At 43.7% G+C, this 24,468-nt stretch overlaps 1 long non-coding RNA gene across 6 annotated transcripts; it reads left to right on the top strand.

Moving 5' to 3' along the window:
• The first annotated feature begins 19,020 nt into the window (after positions 1-19,020).
• Positions 19,021-24,468, top strand: LOC119267955. 6 transcript variants are annotated; one of them, XR_005132773.1, is made up of 7 exons: positions 19,024-19,335; positions 20,113-20,225; positions 21,025-21,270; positions 21,355-21,525; positions 21,645-21,716; positions 22,489-22,639; positions 23,572-24,468. It is a non-coding gene; the product is annotated as an uncharacterized LOC119267955 (long non-coding RNA). The 6 variants fall into 6 exon arrangements; XR_005132772.1 differs by lacking the exon at positions 23,572-24,468 and adding an exon at positions 23,175-23,400; XR_005132771.1 differs by lacking the exon at positions 23,572-24,468 and having other exon boundaries at positions 19,021-19,335; positions 21,624-21,716; positions 22,489-23,400.

Genomic DNA, 24,468 nt, shown 5'->3' with positions numbered 1-24,468 from the left:
AGCCCCCCCCCTTCCCATGGTCCCGATCGAGCGCCGCTCTTGCGCCCGAGCGCCCCTTGCTCTCTGCCCCTGCTCCATGGTCGCCGCCGGCCCCGACGCATTGAAGAGCAGAAGGAGAGGAGAAGGAGAGGAGAGGAGAAGGAGTGGAGCAGTAGCAACATGATGTCTACTACACAACCTTCTTCTTGTAGACGTTGTTGGGCCTCCAAGTGCAGAGGTTTGTAGGACAGTAGCAAATTTCCCTCAAGTGGATGACCTAAGGTTTATCAATCCGTAGGAGGCATAGGATGAAGATGGTCTCTCTCAAGCAACCCTGCAACCAAATAACAAAGAGTCTCTTGTGTCCCTAACACACCGAATACAATGTTAAATTGTATAGGTGCACTAGTTCGGTGAAGAGATGGTGATACAAGTGCAATATGGATGATAGATAAAGGTTTTTATAATCTGAAAATATAAAAACAGCAAGGTAACTAATGATAAAAGTGAGCGTAAACGGTATTGCAATGCGTTGAAATAAGGCCTAGGGTTCATACTTTCGCTAGTGCAAGTTCCCTCAACAATAATAACATAATTGGATCACATAACTATCCCTCAACATGCAACAAAGAGTCACTCCAAATTCACTAATAGCGGAGAACAAACGAAGAGATTATGGTAGGGTACGGAACCGCCTCAAAGTTATTCTTTCCAATCAATCCGTTGGGCTATTCCTATAAGTGTCACAAACAACCCTAGAGTTCGTACTAGAATAACACCTTAAGACACAAATCAACCAAAACCCTAATGTCACCTAGATACTCCAATGTCACCTCAAGTATCCGTGGGTATGATTATACGATATGCATCACACAATCCCAGATTCATCTATTCAACCAACACATAGGACCTCAAAGAGTGCCCCAAAGTTTCTACCGGAGAATCACGACGAAAACGTGTGCCAACCCCTATGCATAGGTTCATGGTCGGAACCCGCAAGTTGATCACCAAAACATACATCAAGTGAATCACGTGGTATCCCATTGTCACCACAGATATGCACGGCAAGACATACATCAAGTGTTCTCAAATCTTTAAAGACTCAATCCGATAAGATAACTTCAAAGGGAAAACTCAATCCATTACAAGAGAGTAGGGGGGAAGAAACATCATAGGATCCAAATATAATAGCAAAGCTCGCGATACTTCAAGATCGTACCACCTCAAGAACACGAGAGAGAGAGAGATCAAACACATAGCTACTGGTACATACCCTCAGCCCCAAGGGAGAACTACTCCCTCCTCGTCATGGAGAGCACCGGGATGATGAAGATGGCCACCGGAGAGGGATTGCCCCCGCCGGCAGGGTGCCAGAACGGGTCTAGATTGGCTTTTGGTGGCTACAGAGGCTTCTGGCGGTGGAACTCCCGATCTATTGTGCTCCTCGATCGTTTTAGGGTATATGGAGATATATAGGCAGAAGAAGTATGTCAGGGGAGCCACGAGGGGCCCACGGGGGTGGGGGGCGCACCCAGGGGGTGGGCACGCCCCCCTGCCTCGTGGCTTCCTCGTTGCTTCCCTTACGTGGACTCCAAGTCTCCCGGGTTGCTTTCCTTCCAAAAATAAGTTCCATGAAGTTTCAGGTCAATTGGACTCCGTTTGATTTTCCTTTTCTGCGATACTCTAAAACAAGTAAAAAACAGAAACTGGCACTGGGCTCTAGGTTAATAGGTTAGTCCCAAAAATCATATAAAATAGCATATAAATGCATATAAAACATCCAAGGTTGATAATATAATAGCATGGAACAATCAAAAATTATAGATACGTTGGAGACGTATCAGCATCCCCAAGCTTAATTCCTACTCGTCCTCAAGTAGGTAAATGATAAAAACAGAATTTTTGATGTGGAATGCTACCTAACATGTTTCTCTAAGTAATTCTCTTTATTGTGGCCAGAATATTTGGATCCATAAGATTCAAGACAAAAGTTTAATATTGACATAAAAATAATAATACTTCAAGCATACTAACTAAGCAATCATGTCTTCTCAAAATAACATGGCCAAAGAAAGCTACCCCTACAAAATCATATAGTCTGGCTATGCTCCATCTTCACCACACAAAGTATTTAAATCATGCACAACCCCGATGACAAGCCAAGCAATTGTTTCATACTTTTGATGTTCTAAAACTTTTTCAATCTTCACGCAATACATGAGCGTGAGCCATGGACATAGCACTATAGGTGGAATAAAATAGTGGTTGTGGAGAAGACAAAAGGGAGAAGATAGTCTCACATCAACTAGGCATACCAACGGGCTATGGAGATGCCCATCAATAGATATCAATGTGAGTGAGTAGGGATTGCCATGCAATGGATGCACTAGAGCTATAAGTGTATGAAATCTCAACAAAAGAAACTAGTGGGTGTGCATCCAACTTGCTTGCTCATGAAGACCTAGGGCATTTTGAGGAAGCCCATCATTGGAATATACAATCCAAGTTCTATAATGAAAGATTCCCACTAGTATATGAAAGTGACAACATAGGAGACTCTCTATCATGAAGATCATGGTGCAACTTTGAAGCACAAGTGTGGTAAAAGGATAGTAGCATTGTCCCTTCTCTCTTTTTCTCTCATTTTTTATTTGGGCCTTCTCTTTTTATGGCCTCTTTTCTTTTTTTTATTTGGGCTTCTTTGGCCTCTTTTATTTTTAATTTTTTTTAGTCCGGAGTCTCATCCCGACTTATGGGGGAATCATAGTCTCCATCATCCTTTCCTCACTGGGACAATGCTCTAATAATGATGATCATCACACTTTTATTTACTTACAACTCAAGAATTACAACTCGATACTTAGAACAAGATATGACTCTATATGAATGCCTCCGGCGGTGTACCGGGATGTGCAATGATGCATGAGTGACATGTATGAAAGAATTATGAACGGTGGCTTTGCCACAAATACAATGTCAACTACATGATCATGCAAAGCAATATGACAATGATGAAGCGTGCCATAATAAACGGAAAGGTGGAAAGTTGCATGGCAATATATCTCGGAATGGCTATGGAAATGCCATAATAGGTAGGTATGGTGGCTGTTTTGAGGAAGGTATATGGTGGGTTTAAGGTACCGGCGAAAGTTGCGCGGTACTAGAGAGGCTAGCAATGGTGGAAGGGTGACAGTGCGTATAATCCACGGACTCAACATTAGTCATAAAGAACTCACATACTTATTGCAAAAATTTATTAGTTATCAAAACAAAGTACTACACGCATGCTCCTAGGGGGATAGAATGGTAGGAAAAGACCATCGCTCATCCCCGACCGCCACTCATAAGGAAGACAGTCAATAAATAAACCATGCTCCGACTTCATCACATAACGGTTCACCATACGTGCATGCTACGGGAATCACAAACTTCAACACAAGTATTTCTCAAATTCACAACTACTCAACTAGCATGACTCTAATATCACCATCTTCATATCTCAAAACAATCATCAAGTATCAAACTTCTCATAGTATTCAATGCACTTTATATGAAAGTTTTTATTATACCCCTCTTGGATGCCCATCATATTAGGACTAGTTTCATAACCAAAGCAAACTACCATGTTGTTCTGAAGACTCTCAAAATAATATAAGTGAATCATGAGAGTTCATCTATTTCTTCAAAATAAAACCACCACCGTGCTCTAAAAGGATATAAGTGAAGCACTAGAGCAAATGACAAACTACTCCGAAAGATATAAGTGAAGATCAATGAGTAGTCAAATGATTATGCAACTATATGAAGACTCTCTAACATTTAATAATTTTAGATCTTGGTATTTTATTCAAACAGCAAGCAAAGCAAAATAAAATGACATTCTAAGAATGGCAAACATCATGTGAAGAAGCAAAAACTTAGGATCAACCGAAACTAACCGATAGTTGTTGAAGAAGAAAGGTGGGATGCCAACCGGGGCATCCCCAAGATTAGAAGCTTGAGACTTCTTGAAATATTATCTTGGGATGCCTTGGTCATCCCGAAGCTTGAGCTTTTGTGTCTCCTTAATTCCAATCATATCACGGTCTCCCTAAATCTCAAAAGCTTCATCCACACAAAACTCAACAGGGACTCGTGAGATAAGTTAGTATAAACCATTACAAAAAACCTTATCATACTCTACTGTAGCAAATCACTAAAATTATTATTCAACATTGCATACTAAATGCCTCTGCATATTTAATAGTCCTATCCTCAAATAGAATCATTAAAGAAGCAAACATATGCATTTTTTCATAGCATTTTTTTCCATTTATATATGTATGTGGCTATAGATGGATATATATCAGAAATGATGATCCATGGAAAAGTTTTATATATGCAAAAGTTACATTTTTTAGAAAAGTTTTATATATCTAGCTAGGAAAGGAAGAAGAAGAAGAAAAATGAGAGGAAAAAGGAAAATAAGAAGATGAAGAAAGGAGAAGAAGAGGAGAGGAAGAAGAGGAGAAATAAATAAGAAGAGAAAAAAGAAGAAAAAGAAGAGGAGAAGAAGAAAGGAATAGAGGAGAAGAAGAGAAAATTTCATCTATTCCTTTCTTCTTCTTCTCCTCTTTTTTTCTTCTTTTTTTCTTCGATCTTCTCCTCTATTCCTTTCTTCTTCTCCTCTTTTTATTTCTTCTTCGTCTTCTTATTTTTTATCAGGTATGTCGTTGTCGATATACCCCGTCCCCATAACTTCGTTTAGTTTTAGGATTATTTTAGTTTATGTTTAGTTTAGGAAAAAGGAAAAGAAAAAGGAGAAGAAGAGGAGAGGAAGAAGAGGAGAAATAAATAAGGAGAGGAAAAAACGAAAAAAAGAGGAGAAGAAGAAAAAATAGAATAATTTTTCTTTTTCTCCTCTATTCCTTTCTTCTTATCCTCTTTTTTTCTTCTTTTTTTTCTTCGATCTTCTCCTCTTTTTCTTTCTTACCCCTCGGCCCTCTCGCTCGACCAAAAATCTCGAGGACACCCAAACCCTAGAAAAAAATGATGTTGGCCTCCTACCCCCTCCCACCGCGCCCCTACCCGACAAACTCTTTCGAGGCCACCCAAATTTACCAAGTTAAAAGAGTGTTGTCGTCGAGGCCACCCCAAACCCTTGACGCGTTGTCGAGGCCACCCCAAACCCTTGAAGCGTTGTCGAGGCCACCCCAAACCCTTGAAGCGTTGTCGAGGCCACCCCAAACCCTAGAGAAGTGTCGAGGCCACTAATATGATTCCTTATTGTCATTAGCTAGCTAGTTCTACGTTTGCCACTAATATATCCATCTGTCATGTTTGAATAATAATTGCCATGTTGTAAATATTTGCAGAAACTATGGAGCACCCCCGAGACGAAGCAACAGAAGCGGTGTTGGGGGACATAATCGCAGTCGGAAGCGATGTCGTCTTGTCGTTTCTCAGTGACACCGATGGTCTGGAAGGACAGGGTGAAGAAGCAGGCTACTGTGATCGAACAATGGAGGAGGAAGGACATGATTATGATGGCTCCGGTGACCGAATGCCGGTGGAAGAAGGACACCGTGATGACGGCTCCGGTGACCGAACGGAGTCCGGCCAGGTATATATATTAATTAAGCATGTGCTGACTATAGCTAATTGATGCATTAATTTTTTTGGTATGTACACATATTAATTAATAACTCTCGTCTTTCTTCTTTTTTATAGCCCTCCGGATCGAGCACAACTTCGGTAAAGAGACGAGGCCCGAAGAAAAAGTTGCGCTCAGATGAAAGGTTTGAGATCACAGCAATCACACGCGATAGCCAACCGATTGAACCCATCCAGACAAAGGAAGCATTTGCTGCTTAGTGTGGGGTTCTTGTTAGGGACAAGATCCCGATCAGCATCCACAAATGGTATAAGCCGGCTAAAGATGACCCTGGGGTGTCTTATGTCAACAATATGCAGAAAGATGATCTTTGGACTGCGCTGAAGGCAAATTTCACCCTACCGCCAGAGGAGGATCCGGAGAAGCCATTTATAGAGCAATTGATCAAGTCTCATGCTCTTAAGAAGATGGCAGAACTATTCAGGAGGTGGAAGAATGAGCTGAAAACAATGTTTGTCGACAAAGAAGAGACACTAGAATTCACGGGCCGGTATGAGAAGATCAGAGATCAGTGGGACGACTTTGTGGCCCACAAGACATCGGACAAGAGTAAGAAGATGTCAGTGACAAACGAGAAAAATGCTCCGTAGAAGAAGCTTCACCATCGCACGGGGTCAGGTGGCTACATCAAAGCCCGACCGTTGTGGGCCAAGGCTGAGAATGACCTGCTTGATAAAGGGGTCGAACCAGAGACATTGAACTGGCCACACTGTTGTCGGACTTGGTTCTTCGGGGTTGGCGGAACCTTGGACCCTGTATCAGGGAAGTGTTGTTGGACGAATGAGCAACTATGAATACCCGTCATGAACCTTCGGCAGTATATTGATGCAGCGTAGCAAGGGACGTTCGTTCCAGACAGAGAGAACGACAAGCTCACAATGGCCCTCGGGAATCCTGAGCACCCTGGACGGACACGAGGCACGCCAGCCTCCGTTTCGTGAAGGTTGGGTTTCCGGACGCAGGCGGTTACAGATGCCAGGAGACGAGGAAGAAAGTCGAGCAGACCCAAATGCAGGCGCTGCACATAAGGATACAAGCGATAGAGGAACGAGAAGCAGATCGCAGCAAGCGACCTGCCGAAGCTTCCCCCGAAGCTACCCCGCCATCTCAGCGGAGAAGCAGCATGGCTTCCACCGAGCTGCTTCAGCTGGAGCCTATCTACACGGCTTCCGCTAGCTACCCCGTGGATGCTATCACGGAGTCTCAACATTGCTACCTTATGACGCAATAGATGAAATTTAAAGTCAAGGTGGCTGTTGGCTCTATTGCACCTGCTGAACCTGGTGCAAATTTTCACTGACAGCCGATTCCAGAAGGATATGCTAGGGTGATGGTGGATTAAATAACGGACGGATTTGAGGACCTCGAGCTTGACCACCCTACGAGTGAAGGGGAGACTGGGCTGGGTTCTTCTCTGAAGACTCCATGCCTATGGCAGAAGGAGCTCATCAACCTTCCGAACTGGACGCCTCCGCCTCCTCCTCCTCCTCCACCTCCGACGAGTCAGGGCACTCCGCCTACTCCTCCGGCGAGTGATCAGGGCACTCAGCCTCCTTATCCAACGCGTGGCGGCACTCCGCCTCCTTCTCCGCCTGCGCCGGCGCGCCCGAGCAGCCAGCCTCCTCCTTCTCCACCTCGTTAGCAAGGGCGGAAGAGACCCGTCGCCGCTCCGGCTGATCCGGCGCGTCGTAGTCCTTCTCCTCCGCCTCATAAGCAAGGAAAGAAGACAGCCACAGCCGCTTCGTCTGCTCCGGCATCTAGCAGTACAACCAGAGGCGGGAGGCAATACAGATTCGGTCCTTCTCTGAAGACTCTAGAGAAGTTACCATACAAGAGGACCCTGGAGGAAAACACGAAGATCGTGCGAGCCGAAGTGACGAACTTCTTTGAAGGGGTGAAAGCAAAGAAACATTCACCTTTAGAGGAGAAGATAGATCCGGTGAAAGCGAAGCGCACTGTGAATGCCCTGAACAAACCACCAAAGTCTCCGCGGAAAGGCAACTATGAGCGCATTATTAAAAGGTCATTTATCGAAGCGGAGTGGTCGGGAAGTACTGTCAGTGATCAAAGGTTAGCGGAATGACGAGCTGGGAAAAAATTGCCTAGCTCGGCGAACAAGCGAACCAATCGTGCCCCCCGCTCAAGGTGTCTAGTGATATCGTCGCTAATGATCAGAGGATGGTGCCCAGTTATACCAATCCTGGAGATTACCTGCCCGACGATGTACATTATGATTTCTTGGAGGTGGATGAACACAGATACGAGTACGGGAAGCCTCTCGTCACTACAACACAAAGACACATCCGTGACATTTTGGGCCGAACGAAATTTTTTTCTGTCATACTTATGACACTTCTATGACGATAATTGTGACAAAACTTGGTATCATCATAGATGTGGTAGGTCCTACTTCTATGACAAAAATCATGACAAAAAATGGGATTTTCGTCCTGGGCGGGCCGGAGGCGCAGCTATATGACATTCTTTGGGCCATCCATGACGGTAAAAACCGTGATAGAAGCGAGGGCGAGGAAAATATCAGGGTGTTCCCGGTTACGGTGGATGGTCGGGGTCGAGCGATGCGCGTTTCTCTCGTACACGCACGCGCGTGGGTGCGAGGCGTTGGGCTCTAACTGAACCCGAGCGAGGCGTTGGGCTCCAACTGAACCCGAGCGATTACACTGCAGGCTACGCGTTACTGAACTCGAGCGATCGATCGATGGCTACTGCTGCTAACTGAAGCCGATCGATGCTGCCTCTGGATGAATAGTGAGCGTTGTTGGGGGGGTGGATGAACAGTTCCTGGTGGGGTGGATGAATAGGACCCCGTGGTGTTACCTCTGGATGAACAGTGAGCGTTGCTGGGGGTTTGGATGAACAGTTCCCGGTGGGGGTGGATGAACAGGATCCCGTGGTGTTGCCTCTGGATGAACAGGACCCCATCGATCGAGCCGGTTGGGGCTGGATGAACGGGACCCCGTGGAGGGCTGGATGAATAGGACAACCCCGTGGAGGGCAGGATGAACAGTAGATGGTGGAGGGCTGGATGAACAGTAGCCCGTGGAGGGGTGGTTGAACATGAGCCCGTGGAGATGGCTGGTTGAACAGTAGCCGGTGGAGTAGCGCGCGGTGGACGCTTGATACGTCTCCAACGTATCTATAATTTTTGATTTCTCCATGCTATATTATCTACTATTTTGGACATTATTAAGCTTTATTATCCACTTTTATATTATTTTTGGGACTAACCTATTAACCGGAGGCCCAGCCCAGATTTATTGTTTTTTGCCTGTTTTAGGGTTTCAAAGAAAAGGAATATCAAACGGAGTCCAAACGGAATGAAACCTTCGGGAACGTGCTTTTTTGGAAGATTATGATCCAGGAGACTTGGACCCTACGTCAAAAAAGAAAACAAGAGGGCACGAGGTAGGGGGGGCGCCCACCCCCACCAGGCGCGCCCTCCACCCTCGTGGGCCCCCTGTTGCTCCACCGACGTACTCCTTCCTCCTATATATACCTACATACCCCAAACGATCAGAAACGGAGCCAAAACCCTAATTCCACTGCCGTAACTTTCTGTATCCATGAGATACCATCTTGGGGCATGTTCCGGAGCTCCGCCGAAGGGGGCATCGATCACGAAGGGCTTCTACATCAACACCATAGCCTCTCCGATGAAGTGTGAGTAGTTTACCTCAGACCTACGGGTCCATAGTTAGTAGCTAGATGGCTTCTTCTCTCTTTTTGGATCTCAATACAATGTTCTCCCCCTCTCTTGTGGAGATCTATTTGATGTAATCTTCTTTTTGCGGTGTGTTTGTTGAGACCGATGAATTGTGGGTTTATGATCAAGTCTATCTATGAATAATATTTGAATTTTCTCTGAATTCTTTTATGTATGATTGGTTATCTTTGCAAGTCTCTTCGGATTATCAGTTTGGTTTGGCCTACTAGATTGATCTTTCTTGCAATGGGAGAAGTGCTTAGCTTTGGGTTCAATCTTGCGGTGTCCTTTCTCGGTGACAGTAAGGGCAGCAAGGAACGTATTGTATTGTTGCCATCGAGGATAACAAGATGGGGTTTTCTTCATATTGCATGAGTCTATCCCTCTACATCATGTCATCTTGCTTAAGGCGTTACTCTGTTTTTAACTTAATACTCTAGATGCATGCTGGATAGCGATCGAGGAGTGGAGTAATAGTAGTAGATGCAGGCAGGAGTCGGTCTACTTGTCTCGGACGTGACGCCTATATACATGATCATACCTAGATATTCTCATAATTATGCTCAATTCTGTCAATTGCTCAACAGTAATTTGTTCACCCACCGTAGAATACTTATGCTCTCGAGAGAAGCCATTAGTGAAACCTATGGCCCACGGGTCTATCTTTATCATATTGATCTCCTACTACTTTGCTATTTCCTTTGCCTTTATTTTACTTTGCATCTTTATCACAAAAATACCAAAAAAATTATCTTATCATATCTATCAAATCTCACTCTCGTAAGTGGCCCTATAGGGATTGACAACCCCTATTTGTGTTGGTTGCGAGGATTTATTTATTTTGTGTAGGTGCGAGGGCTCGCGCGTAGCCTCCTACTGGATTGATACCTTGGTTCTCAAAAACTGAGGGAAATACTTACGCTACTTTGTTGCATCATCCCTTCCTCTTCGGGGAAAACCAACGCAATGCTAAAAGAGGTAGCAAGAAGGAGTTCTGGCGCCGTTGCCGGGGAGGTCTACGCAAAAGTCAACATACCAAGTACCCATCACATACCCTTATCTCCCGCATTACATTATTTGCCATTTGCCTCTCGTTTTCCTCTCCCCCCACTTCACCCTTGCTGTTTTATTCACCCTCTCTCTATCTCTCTATCCTCCCTCTCTATTTGCCTCTTTTTGCCTGCTTGCTTTTTGTTTGCCTGTGTGTTAGTTTGTTTGCTTGTCGTTATGGCTAGTCCCTTATCTTCTCCGTTGTCTCCCGATAATGAAATTCTAAATTTTAAGCAAAGGGAGGGTGAAAATCTAAAAGATGCTTGGTATAGAATTTGCAATGCTCAAAATAGATCTACTAGGAAGCAATCTACTACCATTCTCCTTCGCAATTTTTATGTAGGCATTACTCCTTGGCACCGTTATGTTCTTGATACTATTACTGGAGGTAACTTTTTGGGTAGCCATACTTTTGATTCTTATAATGCTATGTTAGATTTATTTGGCTCACCCCCTCTCTTGGTTAATGGAACTAGATTAACTTTGGAGCATATAATGCAAAGGCTTGAGATTATTGAAAATAAGGTTGCTATTGTAGAGTTAATTAAATTTTGGTTAAAAAGATCCACAGCCGAATCTCTCAATATGGACCTAAAGTAGGAGTTACTTTGAAAGATATTAAAGAAAAGGAACCCATAGTTAATAAGAAAATAAGTCACGATTCCATTAGGATCGATAAACTTGATAATATTATTACCAACTTGGGAACCGCTTTTTCTTTCGTAAAGAATACTCCAAGTCCTTCCACTAAAGTTGCCAAGCTTATGTACGTTCCTAAAAATAAGGGACAATCATCTAGTAAGGAAAATGCGGATCTCAAGTCTATAAGTGTTCATCCCAATCTTTTTGCTATCATTAAGGAACCATTTGTTACAAATGAATTTTTGATCTTGTGCCTAAAAGTTTGATAATTAATAAAAAGAAAGAAATTCCTAAAGATGGTAGATGCCTCATCGAAGAATTGCCTACCAAAGATGGCAATACCTAGATCTATTCTTGCTTGTTATGCCTAGCTAGGGGCGTTAAACGATAGCGCTTGTTGGGAGGCAACCCAATTTTATTTTTATTCCTTGATTTTTGCTCTTGTTTAGTAATAAATAATTTATCTAGCCTCTGTTTTGGTTGTGTTTTTTGTGTTTAATTAGTGTTTGTGCCAAGTAGAACCGTTGGGAAGACTTGGGGAAAGTCTTGTTGAACTTGCTGTAAAAAACAGAAACTTTAGCGCTCACGAGAACTGCTGTCATTTTTATTTGAAGAGTGCTATTTAGTTAATTATTTTTGAAGATGATTAACAGATAAATTCCTCACGTCCAGAAATATATTTTATAATTTTTGGGGTTCCAGATCTTGCGCTAGCTACAGATTACTACAGACTGTTCTGTTTTTGACAGATTCTGTTTTTCATGTGTTGTTTGCTTATTTTGATGAATCTATGGCTAGTAAAATAGTTTATAAACCATAGAGAAGTTGGAATACAGTAGGTATAACACCAATATAAATAAAGAATGAGTTCATTACAGTACCTTGAAGTGGTCTTTTATTTTCTTTCGCTAATGGAGCTCGCGAGATTTTCTACTTTAAGTTTTGTGTTGTGAAGTTTTCAAGTTTTGGGTACAGATTTGATGGATTATGGAACAAGGAGTGGCATGAGACTAAGCTTGGGGATGCCCATGGCACCCCCAAGATAATCTAAGGACACCTAAAAGCCAAAGCTTGGGGATGCCCCGGAAGGCATCCCCTCTTTCGTCTACTTCTATCGGTAACTTTACTTGGAGCTATATTTTTATTTACCACATGATATGTGTTTTGCTTGGAGCGTCTTGTATGATTTGAGTCTTTGCTTATTAGTTTACCATAATAATCCTTGCTGTACACACCTTTTGAGAGATCCATACATGATTTGGAATTTGTTAGAATACTCTATGTGCTTCGCTTATATCTTTTGAGTTATATAATTTTGCTCTAGTACTTCACTTATATCTTTTAGAGCACGGTGGTGGATTTGCTTTATAGAAACTATTGATCTCTCATGCTTCACTTAGATTATTTTGAGAGTATTAATAGCATGGTAATTTGCTTAAAATCTTAATATGCTTGGTATGCAAGATTAATAATAAAACCTTCTTATGAGTGTGTTGAATACTATGATAAGTTTGATAGTTGATAATTGTTTTGAGATATAGAGATGGTGATATTAAAGTCATGCTAGTTGAGTAGTTGTGAATTTGAGAAATACTTGTGTTGAAGTTTGTGATTCCCGTAGCATGCACGTATGGTGAACCGTTATGTGATGAAGTCGGAGCATGATTTATTTATTGATTGTCTTCCTTATGAGTGGCGGTCGGGGACGAGCGATGGTCTTTTCCTACCAATCTATCCCCCTAGGAGCATGCGCGTAATACTTTGCTTTGATAACTTGTAGATTTTTGCAATAAGTATATGAGTTCTTTATGACTAATGTTGAGTCCATGGATTATACGCACTCTCACCCTTCCACCTTTGCTAGCATCTCTAATACCGCGCACCTTTCGCCGGTATCATACACCCACCATATACCTTCCTCAAAATAGCCACCATACCTACCTATTATGGCATTTCCATAGCCATTCCGAGATATATTGCCATGCAACTTTCCACCGTTCCGTTTATTATGACACACTCCATCATTGTCATATTGTTTAGCATGATCATGTAGTTGACATCGTATTTGGGGCAAAGCCACCATTCATAATTCTTTCATACCTGTCACTCATGAGTCATTGCATATCCCGGTACACCGCCGGAGGCATTTACATAGAGTCATATTTTGTTCTAAGTATCGAGTTGTAATTGTTGAGTTGTAATAAAAATAAAAGTGTGATGATCATCATTATTAGAGCATTGTCCCAATGAGGAAAGGATGATGGAGACTATGATTCCCCCACAAGTCGGGATGAGACTCCGGACGAAAAATAAATAAAAGAGGCCAAAGAAGCCCAAATAAAAAAAGAGAAAGAAAAGAGGCCATAAAAAAGAGAAAAAGGCCCAAATAAAAAAATGAGAGAAAAAGAGAGAAGGGACAATGTTACTATCCTTTTACCACACTTGTGCTTCAAAGTAGCACCATGATCTTCATAGTAGAGAGTCTCCTATGTTATCACTTTCATATACTGGTGGGAATCTTTCATTATAGAACTTGGCTTGTATATTCCAATGATGGGCTTCCTCAAATTGCCCTAGGTCTTCATGAGCAAGCAAGTTGGATGCACACCCACTTAGTTTCTTTTTGAGCTTTCATATACTTATAGCTCTTGTGCATCCGTTGCATGGCAATTCCTACTCACTCACATTGATATCTATTGACGGGCATCTCCATAGCCCGTTGATATGCCTAGTTGATGTGAGACTATCTTCCCCTTTTTGTCTTCTCTAGAACCACCATTCTATTCCACCTATAGTGCTATATCCATGGCTCACACTCATGTATTGCATGAAAATTGAAAAAGTTTTGAGAATGTCAAAAGTATGAAACAATTGCTTGGCTTGTCATCGGGGTTGTGCATGATTTAAATATTTTGTGTGGTGAAGATAGAGCATAGCCATACTATATGATTTTGTAGGGATAACTTTCTTTAGCCATGTTATTTTGAGAAAACATAATTGCTTTGTTAGTATGCTTGAAGTATTATTATTTTTATGTCTGAACTTTTGTCTTGAATCTTTTGGATCTGAATATTCATACCACAATTAAGAAGAATTACATTAAAATTATGCCAAGTAGCACTCCGCATCAAAAATTCTATTTTTATCATTTACCTACTCGAGGACGAGCAGGAATTAAGCTTGGGGATGCTTGATACGTCTCCAACTTATCTATAATTTTTGATTGCTCCATGCTATATTATCTACTGTTTTGGACATTATTGGGCTTTATTATCCACTTTTATATTTTTTTGGGACTAACCTATTAATCGGAGGCCCAACCCAGAATTGCTGTTTTTTGTCTGTTTTAGGGTTTTGAAGAAAAGGAATATCAAACGGAGTCCAAACGGAATGAAACCTTTGGGAACATGATTTTTACGAAGATTATGATCCGAGAGACTTGGACCCTACATCAAGAAAGAAAACAGGAGGGCACGAGGTAGGGGGGCGCGCCCACCCCCACCAGGCGCGCCCTCCACCCTCATGGGCCCCCTTTTGCTCCATCGACATACTCCTTCCTCCTATATATACCTACGTACCCCCAAACGATCAAAAACGGAGCCAAAACCCTAGTTCCACCGTCATAACTTTATGTATCCACGAGATCCCATCTTGGGGCCTGTTCCAGAGCTTCGCCGGAGAGGGCATCGATCACGGAGGGCTTCTACATCAACACCATAGCCTCTCTGATGAAGTGTGAGTAGTTTACCTCAGACCTACAGGTCCATAGTTAGTATCTAGATGGCTTCTTCTCTCTTTTTGGATCTCAATACAACGTTCTCCCCCTCTCTTCTATTCGATGTAATCTTCTTTTTGCGGTGTGTTTGTTGAGACCGATGAATTATGGGTTTATGATCAAGTCTATCTATGAATAATATTTGAATCTTCTCTGAATTCTTTTATGTATGATTGGTTATATTTGCAAGTCTCTTTGGATTATCAGTTTGGTTTGGCCTACTAGATTGATCTTTCTTGCAATGGGAGAAGTGCTTAGCTTTGGGTTCAATCTTGCGGTGTCCTTTCCCGGTGACAGTAAGGGCAGCAAGGCACGTATTGTATTGTTGCCATCGAGGATAACAAGATGGGGTTTTCTTCATATTGCATGAGTCTATCCCTCTACATCATGTCATCTTGCTTAAGGCGTTACTCTGTTTTTAACTTAATACTCTAGATGCATGCTGGATAGCGGTTGATGAGTGGAGTAATAGTAGTAGATGTAGGCAGGAGTCGGTCTACTTGTCTCGGACGTGATGCCTATATACATGATAATACCTAGGTATTCTCATAATTATGCTCAATTCTGTCAATTGCTCAGCAGTATTTTTTTCACCCACCGTAGAATACTTATGCTCTCGAGAGAAGCCATTAGTGAAACCTATGGCCCCCGGGTCTATCTTTATCATATTGATCTCCTACTACTTAGTTAGTTCCTTTGCTATTTACTTTGCCTTTATTTCACTTTGCATCTTTATCACAAAAATACCAAAAATATTATCTTATCATATCTATCAGATCTCACTCTCGTAAGTGGCCCTATAGGGATTGACAACCCCTATTTGCGTTGGTTGCGAGGATTTATTTTTTTTGTGCAGGTGCGAGGGACTCGCGCGTAGCCTCCTACTGGATTGATACCTTGGTTCTCAAAAACTGAGGGAAATACTTACGCTACTTTGCTGCATCATCATTTCCTCTTCGGGGAAAACCAACGCAGTGCTAAAAGAGGTAGCAAGGCTGGATGAACAGGAGCTCGTGGATGAACAGTCGCAGGTGGAGGCTGGAGGAGGTCGACAGTGGATGAACAGTAGCCTGTGGAGGCTGGAGGGGGTCGACGGTGGAGATGAACAGTATTCCGTGGAGTCCTGTTTTGCGGTACGCCACACCCCTCCCTATGAACAAGACCCCCGTTTCAACCGTAGCGCTCCAACACAAGTCCATTTCCTCCGTTTTGCGTTACGCCACACCCCTCCTGATCAACAGGACCCCCGTTTTGACCGTAGGAGGTCTGTTTCCTTCGTTTTGCGATACGCCGGACCCCTCCCGATGAACAGGATCCCGTTTCGAAAGTGGCCGGTCGAACACAAGGCTGTTTCCTCCGTTCTGCGGTATGCTAGGCCTCGTTTCCATCGGCTGTTCCGTCCAAGCTGGTTGGCTCCCACGCGTTCCGTTGCCTCCCGATGAACATGACGCATTCCGTTGCCTCCCCATGAACATGACGACGACGTAGTTTCTCCTTCCCGACCCAGCCATGTACACGAGCCCTGGCCGTATGTATGTGCGAGTAGGCATTCGAGACCCCGCCCGTATGTACGTACGTGGCCGTATTTTCTTTCTTGCACACTCGCTGTTGTACGTACGTGTACATGCTACATCTGCACCTCAACTACGACACGTGCGCGATGTACATTGACCAGTATGTACATACACATTCGCGACCGGAAAGACAGCACTACGTACACTTCAACCAGGTGGGTCCTGACTGTCAAGCACTTGCGTGCGAAGATATAGCTGGTGGGTCCCAGCAGTCAAGGGGGCGAATCGTTTTTTTGCCCGAACGCACTTCCTTGTGTGCGAAGATGTAGCCGGTTGGTCCCAGTAGTCAGGGGGAAACTTTTTTTTGCGAAATACGGTGGCCCGTCCGGTGGGTCCCCGCTATCAGGTACAGGAATAATTATTTTGTGCGTAATGAGGCACTTCCTTGCGGTTGCCGTGGACCCAGCTGTCAGCCTCTCCACGTACAGTACTCTTCCGATGGAAGTTGGTCGTTGACCACATTGACCACGCCGCCCCGAGAGCACCAAGGCGGTGGATAACGGCGAGGCCTAGGAAGGGGACGACGCGGAGCCGGGGAAGACGCGGCAGTGGATGCCCACGCGGAGAGGAGTACGAGGGTTCACTGGTTCGGCTGCGGTGTGAGACTGTCATCGCCGCAGAATAACAGGGGGTGTGGGTGAGTGGAGGGATGGCTTGGCCAGCAGTGGGAGTAGTATGGGGGCGGTGAGGCCTTCGCGGCAGCACAGCCGGCCACGGGAGGCAGGAGCAGGCGGCACAACCGGTGCTGCTTTGGGCGGCTGGAGCAAGAAGACCAGAGGTTGAAGAAGCACTAAGGCCGTTGGATGGACATCGTACGGTCACTGGAGCTACATATTGACTAAGTAGACAAAGCCCTCCGTCCCCGTCAATTTAGTAGGCCCACAAGTCAGCCTCCCACTGTGGTGGGTCTCAACTGGTAGGGGGTATTCATTTTTTTGTGCGCAATAAGGAGGCACTTCCTTGCGTGCGAAGATATAGTTGGTGGGTCCGACCTATCAGCGGAGGGAACATTTTTTCGTGAAATACAAAGGCCTTTCCGGCGGGTCCCAGATGTCAGGTGGAGGAATCATTATTTTGCGTGTAATAAGGAGGCATTTCCTTGTGTGCGGCCGTGGACCCAGCTATCAGCCTCTCCACGTACAGTCCACTTCCGATGGATGTCATTCTTTGACCATGTTGACCACGCTGCGCCGAGAGCACCAGGGCGGTGGATGATGGCAAGGCCTACGAAGGGAATGACACGGAGCCGGGGAAGACATGGCAGTGGCTGCCCACGCGGTGGAGAGTACAAGGGTTGACCGATTCGACTACCGTCACCGGAAAATAACAGATGTGGGTGAGTAGAGGGATAGACATGCCAGGGATGCGAGTATATGATGTGGTCGTGAGGCCTCTACAGCAGCACAGCCGGTCATGGGAGGCACAAGAAGGCGGCACGACCGGCGCTGCTTTGTGCGGCTGGAGCAAGAAGACCAGAGGTTGAAGAAGCACTATGGTCATTGGATGGACATCAGACGGTCACTGGAGCTAGAATCGTTCATATTGACTAAGTTGACAAACCCCTCTGTCCCCGTCAACTTAGTAGGCCCACAAGTCAGCCACCCACTATGGTGGGTCCCTGCTAGCAGGGGGTATTCATTTTTTTGTGCGTCATAAGGACGCACTTCCTTGTGTGCGAAGATATAGCTGGTGGGTCCGACCTGTCAGCGGGGGGGGGTGATTTTTTCGCGAAATACAGAAGCCCTTCCATGGGTCCTAGCTGTCAGGTGGAAAAATCATTATTTTGCGCGTAATAAGGAGGCATTTCCTTGCGTGCGACCGTGGACCCAGCTGTCAGCCTCTCCACGTACAGTCCACATCCGGTGGATGTCGTTCATTGACCACGTTGACCAAGACGCGCCGAGAGCACCAGGGCGGTGGACGACGGCGAGGCCTAAGAAGGGAACGACAAGGAGCCAGGGAAGACTCAGCATTTGTTTCCCACGCGGAGGAGTACGAGGGTTTACTGGTTCGTCTGCCGTCACCGGAGAATAACAGCAGGTGTGGGTGAGTAGAGGGATGGCTAGGCCAGCGATAGGAGTACGGTGGGGCGGTGAGGCCTGCGCGGCAGCATAGCCAGCCGCGGGAGGAGGGAGCAGGCAGTCCCGCCGGCGCTTGTTTGAGTGGCTGGAGCAGGAAAAGCAGAGATTGAAGAAGCATGACAGCCGTTGGATGGACATCCAACAGTCACTGCTCCCGTGTGCATTATTTATAATAATGTACAACCCATTTGCTAATTCTTAAGAATTTTTTTGGAGCCCATCTTCTTTTTGTTAGCATTACACCCCATATTGTGGCCACGGTTAAAAAGTACACGAATTATTGCATATTTCGGTGCGGTCAACTGTTTTTAATCCTGAAATATCGATTCACCTTCAAATTATTTTGAAAAATCTTTTCTCTATAATATATATATATATATATATATATATATTATATCTTTACCTAGTACTAATAAACCAGCTATTGCTTCTGGTCGTCTGTCGTGGCAGTTTTGCAAAAACATCCCCGCGTTTCTTCGAAATCAACCCGCGGTCCTATTTTAAGTGGTTACCCAGGAAAACGTTTCGTTTTTACAAAAAAACTCCCTATCTTTTGGAGTATTCAACCTGTGATCCAAGCAGATTTGTAAAGGAAAAAAAATACGGCAACAAACAGACCACAGGCGCTCGTCTCCTCTACCTCTCGCCCACGAACTCCTCGCCGCCGCCGCCACCTGCGCCGGCCGCTTCCGGCGACCTCCGACGCCGTGCAGCACGCTCCCGAGCTCCTCACGGTCCGAGCCTCCCTCCCCTCCGACCAGATTCTCCGCTCCCATCCTCTACCGCCCGCTTGCAACCCCACCCACGTGGCTAGGGTTCCGGGCAGGGCTTCGCCGGCTCGTCTCCGGCGGCCCCAGGTTCGTTCCTCCTTCCTTCTTGGCCCCCCTCGCCTCCGTCTTCCTCCCAGAACTTGGAGCAGAAGCCCGCCTCAGTGTTTCCCGTCGCACTTCTCACGTCCCTATGGGATCTCCTCCCCCTCATCTCTTTCTCTGTGATTGATCTCAATCCGCCCCTCTCCTCGATGCTGTGTAGGGGATAGGTCGCTTCCGCGGTGGGGCGGGTGAGCTGGGAGCTGGTAAGGCATACGCCCTTGCCGACGAGGAGTTCTCTCTCTAGGGAGAGAGCAGAGGGCATGCTGGACGCTGTTGCTAGTGAGATATGTGAGAATGAGAGAGAGCAGAGAGAGATGATGATTGCTGCACATTTAGATAGAGGGATTGATGGAACTGCTACTGGTCGCTGCTGCTAGAAAGAGAGAGAGAGAGAGAGAGAGAGAACAGAGATGAGAGACATGGTCCAACGCCTACTGATCTGCTCTTGTGGATAAGAGAGAGAGAGAGAGAGAAGTGTTGATTGCTTCACATTTATATAGATACTACTGATTGATCTATGATTGCTTCACATTTATATAGATACTACTGATTGATGTACATTTAGATAGAGAACGAGATGTAGCTTGCTACTGAAAGTTTTTGTTATTGCTACAGTCCCATCAATCAATGTAATAAATACTACCCAATTCATATCCAGATAATTTGCATATGTCATATAGGAAAAAAGACATTAGTGAACCCTTTGTATTCTAATTGCAAGGTTAAGTAATCTTGTGTGTTCTAACTCTGCGCAATCTGCAGTTATTTGGCTCATCGTCGTATTGCAAGTTTTTGACATCGTTGTACACTGTTGACGTCGCCGGAAATCCGTCTGCACGTACTCCACTGTCCGCCGGAACTTTGTCCGACCTGAGGTACATACTACAGTGTAATCAATTTGCATCTTTCATCAACTACTACATAAGCTCTGAACAAGTCAATGCCTAAAACACCCCCCTGTCCTCATTACAAGATGCTCTTGAGGAAAAACAATAATTAGAAGTAGCGATCAAATGTGATAACTCTAGCTAAATTTGTATCTAGGAGGAACAGCTATTGTATGACAGAAAAATATAAGAAAAGGTAAACTAATCTCATGGTGATGGCACAGAGGTAATTATTTAATCGACTATTTTGGAAGTAGCAATAAAAGGTGATAAAGCTAGCTAAATTTTTATCTAGAAGAACAGCTGCTGTATGACAAAATTTTCATACCAGTGCTACATGGTTCCACTCTAAATCTCTGTACTTAATTGTCTAAAGGTTTGCATTAGTGGTTCAGACCAATGCTATATGGTTCCACTCTACATCTCTGTAGTTAATTGGCTTAAGGTATACATAATTGGTTGGCTCTGAAAATATATATAGCAAGTCTTCATATTATAACAGCTTGAAGAGGTTCACAAAAAATGGTACAGGAGTTGCAACAGTCTTGATCAAATATTTTGCATTTCTTCATAGAGGGAGTTCTGTATGTTCTTTAGTATATGCTCTAGGAGTCTGAACAATTTAGTGACTAGAAGGGTCATGACATTGCTTTTCCATGTCCTTCAGTTTTTCCATTTGAGTTGGCTACCTGAATTCCACTATGTTAATTCATTCTTGTGCAATTTCTCATTGGTGTTCATGTAATTGGCCTGCAGCCTTTATTAGCAGTGCCTAACATTTGATCAGTTCTCATTGGTTCAGACCAATGCTATATGGTTCCACTCTACCCTGGCTAGGCCCACGAGAGCCAGCAAGCCGGCGGCAGCAGGGATGGCCGGATAGAGCCACATGGACTCAATGACTCAGAGGAGGATCGGAGGGGGTGGCCTGTACGTGGAGGATGATTCACACACGAGCTGGCACGCCCAACAAATGCATTAGTTTGGCTCTTGCACTAGAGAATGACAGATGGTGTATACTGACAGAGGGGGAGTAAGCCCTGTAACTTGATGCTTGCTTTATGTGTATACAACATAAATCCCCTTCCTATTATTTACTATATTATCTTGTCAGCAGAGAATTCTGCAGCATACTGTGCAAGATCTTTATTTACACCAAGGAGGAGGTCCAGAAGATGAATTCGAAATCATCCTGTGCCCAAGAAAGGAGGAAGTTCCATGGATGGTGATTGTGCAAACAAGAAGGCACATCTCACACATCATGCAATTTAGATAACTAACTAACTAGGTATGTGAGTGCCTTTCAAAACTCTGCTATTGGTTAAATTGGTATTGTTTTGGCCTTTTGGGTGCATCATATTTCCCTCCATGATGTCTTCTATGTAGTATTCAATTCTTCTTTACCAGGTTGCTGTTCCCGTTCAGCAGCGGTTGCACCTTCTACAACAGTGAGCCCGAGCGGCATCAGATTCAGATTGTGTAAGCGCCATTCGCACACCAAATAATTCGAATTTTGTGTTCTGATTTTCCACGACACTAGCTTTTCTATATACCCCTTTCAGTACTATGATACGCATGCATATCTCTTCGGTTCTCAAACAAGAACTGCATATCTTTCAGTTTGCATTGTGGATAATGTGCAATGTACGGTTGGTGTTGAAAGTATAAAGTGTAGGCAGATCAATATGAAAGTTTGCTTGGTTTTGATTCCAATCATGAATTTTTGATAATTAGAGAGAAGGATGTTGGGTAAAGATCTTTGCCTAGATCGATGTAGTCATATAGGCTGGGTTATTTTCTAGCAAAAGTATAGCAACAATTTCTTCTTTGCCTATTCCTTTTTTTCTTTTCTGTTTCTTTCTTTTCTCAATGTTGAACTTACCTGTATGATGATTGTAATGAGCTACTCCCTCCGTTCCTAAATATTTGTCTTTCTAGAGATTTCAACAAGTGACTACATACGGAGCAAAATGAGTGAATTTACACTCTAAAATATGTCTATATACATCCCTATGTGGTAGTCCATTTGAAAAATCTCTAAAAAGACAAATATTTAGGAACAGAGGGAGTAGATTGTAAAGACTGGACATTCTGGATTTAGAAGAATGCAATGATCAATTTTTTGTGCAACTGCAGATGCAATGCACAACGAAGCAAAAAATAGATAATCCTAGGCTCGATCTTTCCAATAGATACTTATTATGTCACTTTTCTCAATCTGTTTGGCATGTTTTATTATCTTTTTCTCTAGCCCATGAAGGTTTCGAGATGGAGGCCTGTGAGGAGGATTTCAGGGGAGATCATACTATGACTATGACAAGAGGCTGAGATTTGACTTGCACTGTATTGAAAAGCAGGTTCAGGAGCTCCAAGCCAATAAACGCCAGAGCTTTGAAAAAGATGTAAGATTTCTACTTTCTAGCTTTTTTCACAAAATTTGTTGTAGACTTTTATTCTGTATGGCAGTCGGGTTTGTTATAGGAATGAGCTATAGACCTTTTGTTCAATTTTGTTTGAGATAGAATACAAATTATGTGTGATATTCAAAGTTTATAGAGCATGACCACAGCAAAAAAAGGCGATCAACATAGGCAATATGTTTTCTGTTAACAATTCAATTTCTTTTTTTAATTCAATGCCTGAAATTATTCCAATTTGCAGTGCATACTTGCCGCTAATTAAGAACTACAGATATATGCTTTCACATGCAGTCATGGCTTTGCTAACATGTATGTGTCAGTTTAGAAATACCTCATAGTGTTTCGATTCTTGGCTTCAGGGAAAAAGTGATAGATTGCAAAAATATTTATCTGTATAAGAGGATAGATGTATATTTATCTAAGAGGATAGATGTTCGTACTTGCAGAACTACAGTTTGCATTTCAGTCCATCATTCATTGTTACTTGAGTATTTCTCATGTTTCGCTGATCTCCTAGGATTGTAGAAGCTTTTTGTGTGTTTTCTCACTGGAGCAGCTCTCTGCGCCTTATGAAAGTAGTTTGGAAATATGAGTGAGAAGTGTTGTATTGTTATGCTTTTGTTAATTTCGGGGGAGAAGAGAACTCCAGTTTTGGCAATGTTCGTGATTCAGATTCACCATGATTGATACTGTACAATGCCATACAATATTTACGTATTCCCATCATGAACTATTTCATCCTATTTTTGTTTCGGTAAAGTACAATGTTCCTATTAAGCTGTAGTAGTTGAAAATTTGTGTACAGTCAAATGTAATTTACCATTGGAGACTTTACACATGTGTAAGAAAATTAAAAATATAACTGTCTATACATACATGTAAAAATATTAAATACTATAAATGTGAAACTGCAGGATGCGTTAATATTTTATCATCATGTGACCTATTAATTTTGAACCGTCCGGCCACACATTTATTCCAAATCGCATATATGGCATCCGAGAAGGAAGAATCTGAGCGGGAAGTACTACACGACGATTCTTGAGAGGAACAAGTCGACGAGGACACCAATGATGATAACTCTATCGTCGTTCTGCACCCAGACAACATGGATAAGATGCAACTCTTTCTTGGCTGTGAATCGGTCGATGGTTGACAAGAACACCAATGGCGACACTCATTGTGGCTTTACACTCGGACACCATGGACATGTTGTAGCTCTTCCGTGGCGAGGGATGCACTGCCTATTCTATTCTCCATCACGTCCAATAGAAAGCAAGGGAGGGGTAGTTTGATCCTTAACGGTTTCATGTTTTCTCTCCAGTTGAAACGCACATGCTTTGATGGTGGCGCTCTCTCGAGGAAGGTAGCTAAAGTTTTTGGCAAGAGTCTGTCCCATCTTTTATTGTATATCAATGTACCATTGGTTGAGCAAACAGCAAAGCAAGGCAGAAGATGATGAACATGAAAATGTGGGTAAAAGGAAGTCCAATATTCTTTCTGCTACAAGTACAGAAAGGAATGGGATAGAACCGTAAATTCTGGCATGAAGTAGGATGAGTATGCTATTGTCGTGTAGTGCAAGCCTGGGTGGTTGGGAGATGATGCACACAGACATGTGGAGACGATGCGATCCACCAAGGCGAAAGCTCATCAAACGGATAGGGTTAGCTTCAAAGACGAAGAAGTCCGATGTTTTTCCTCTGCCGGACATCCTTAATGCCGTCCATGCGGTTTAGACCTTACAAAGTGTAATTTTTTTCTCCCGTTGCAACGCACGGGCTTTTTTGCTAGTTAATTTTAATTTTTAA

This window comes from Triticum dicoccoides, chromosome 1A (assembly GCF_002162155.2).
Source record: "Triticum dicoccoides isolate Atlit2015 ecotype Zavitan chromosome 1A, WEW_v2.0, whole genome shotgun sequence".
Lineage (NCBI taxonomy): Eukaryota > Viridiplantae > Streptophyta > Magnoliopsida > Poales > Poaceae > Triticum > Triticum dicoccoides.
Note: the sequence above shows the minus strand (reverse complement) of the source record. Positions and strands in the feature narration are given on the sequence as shown.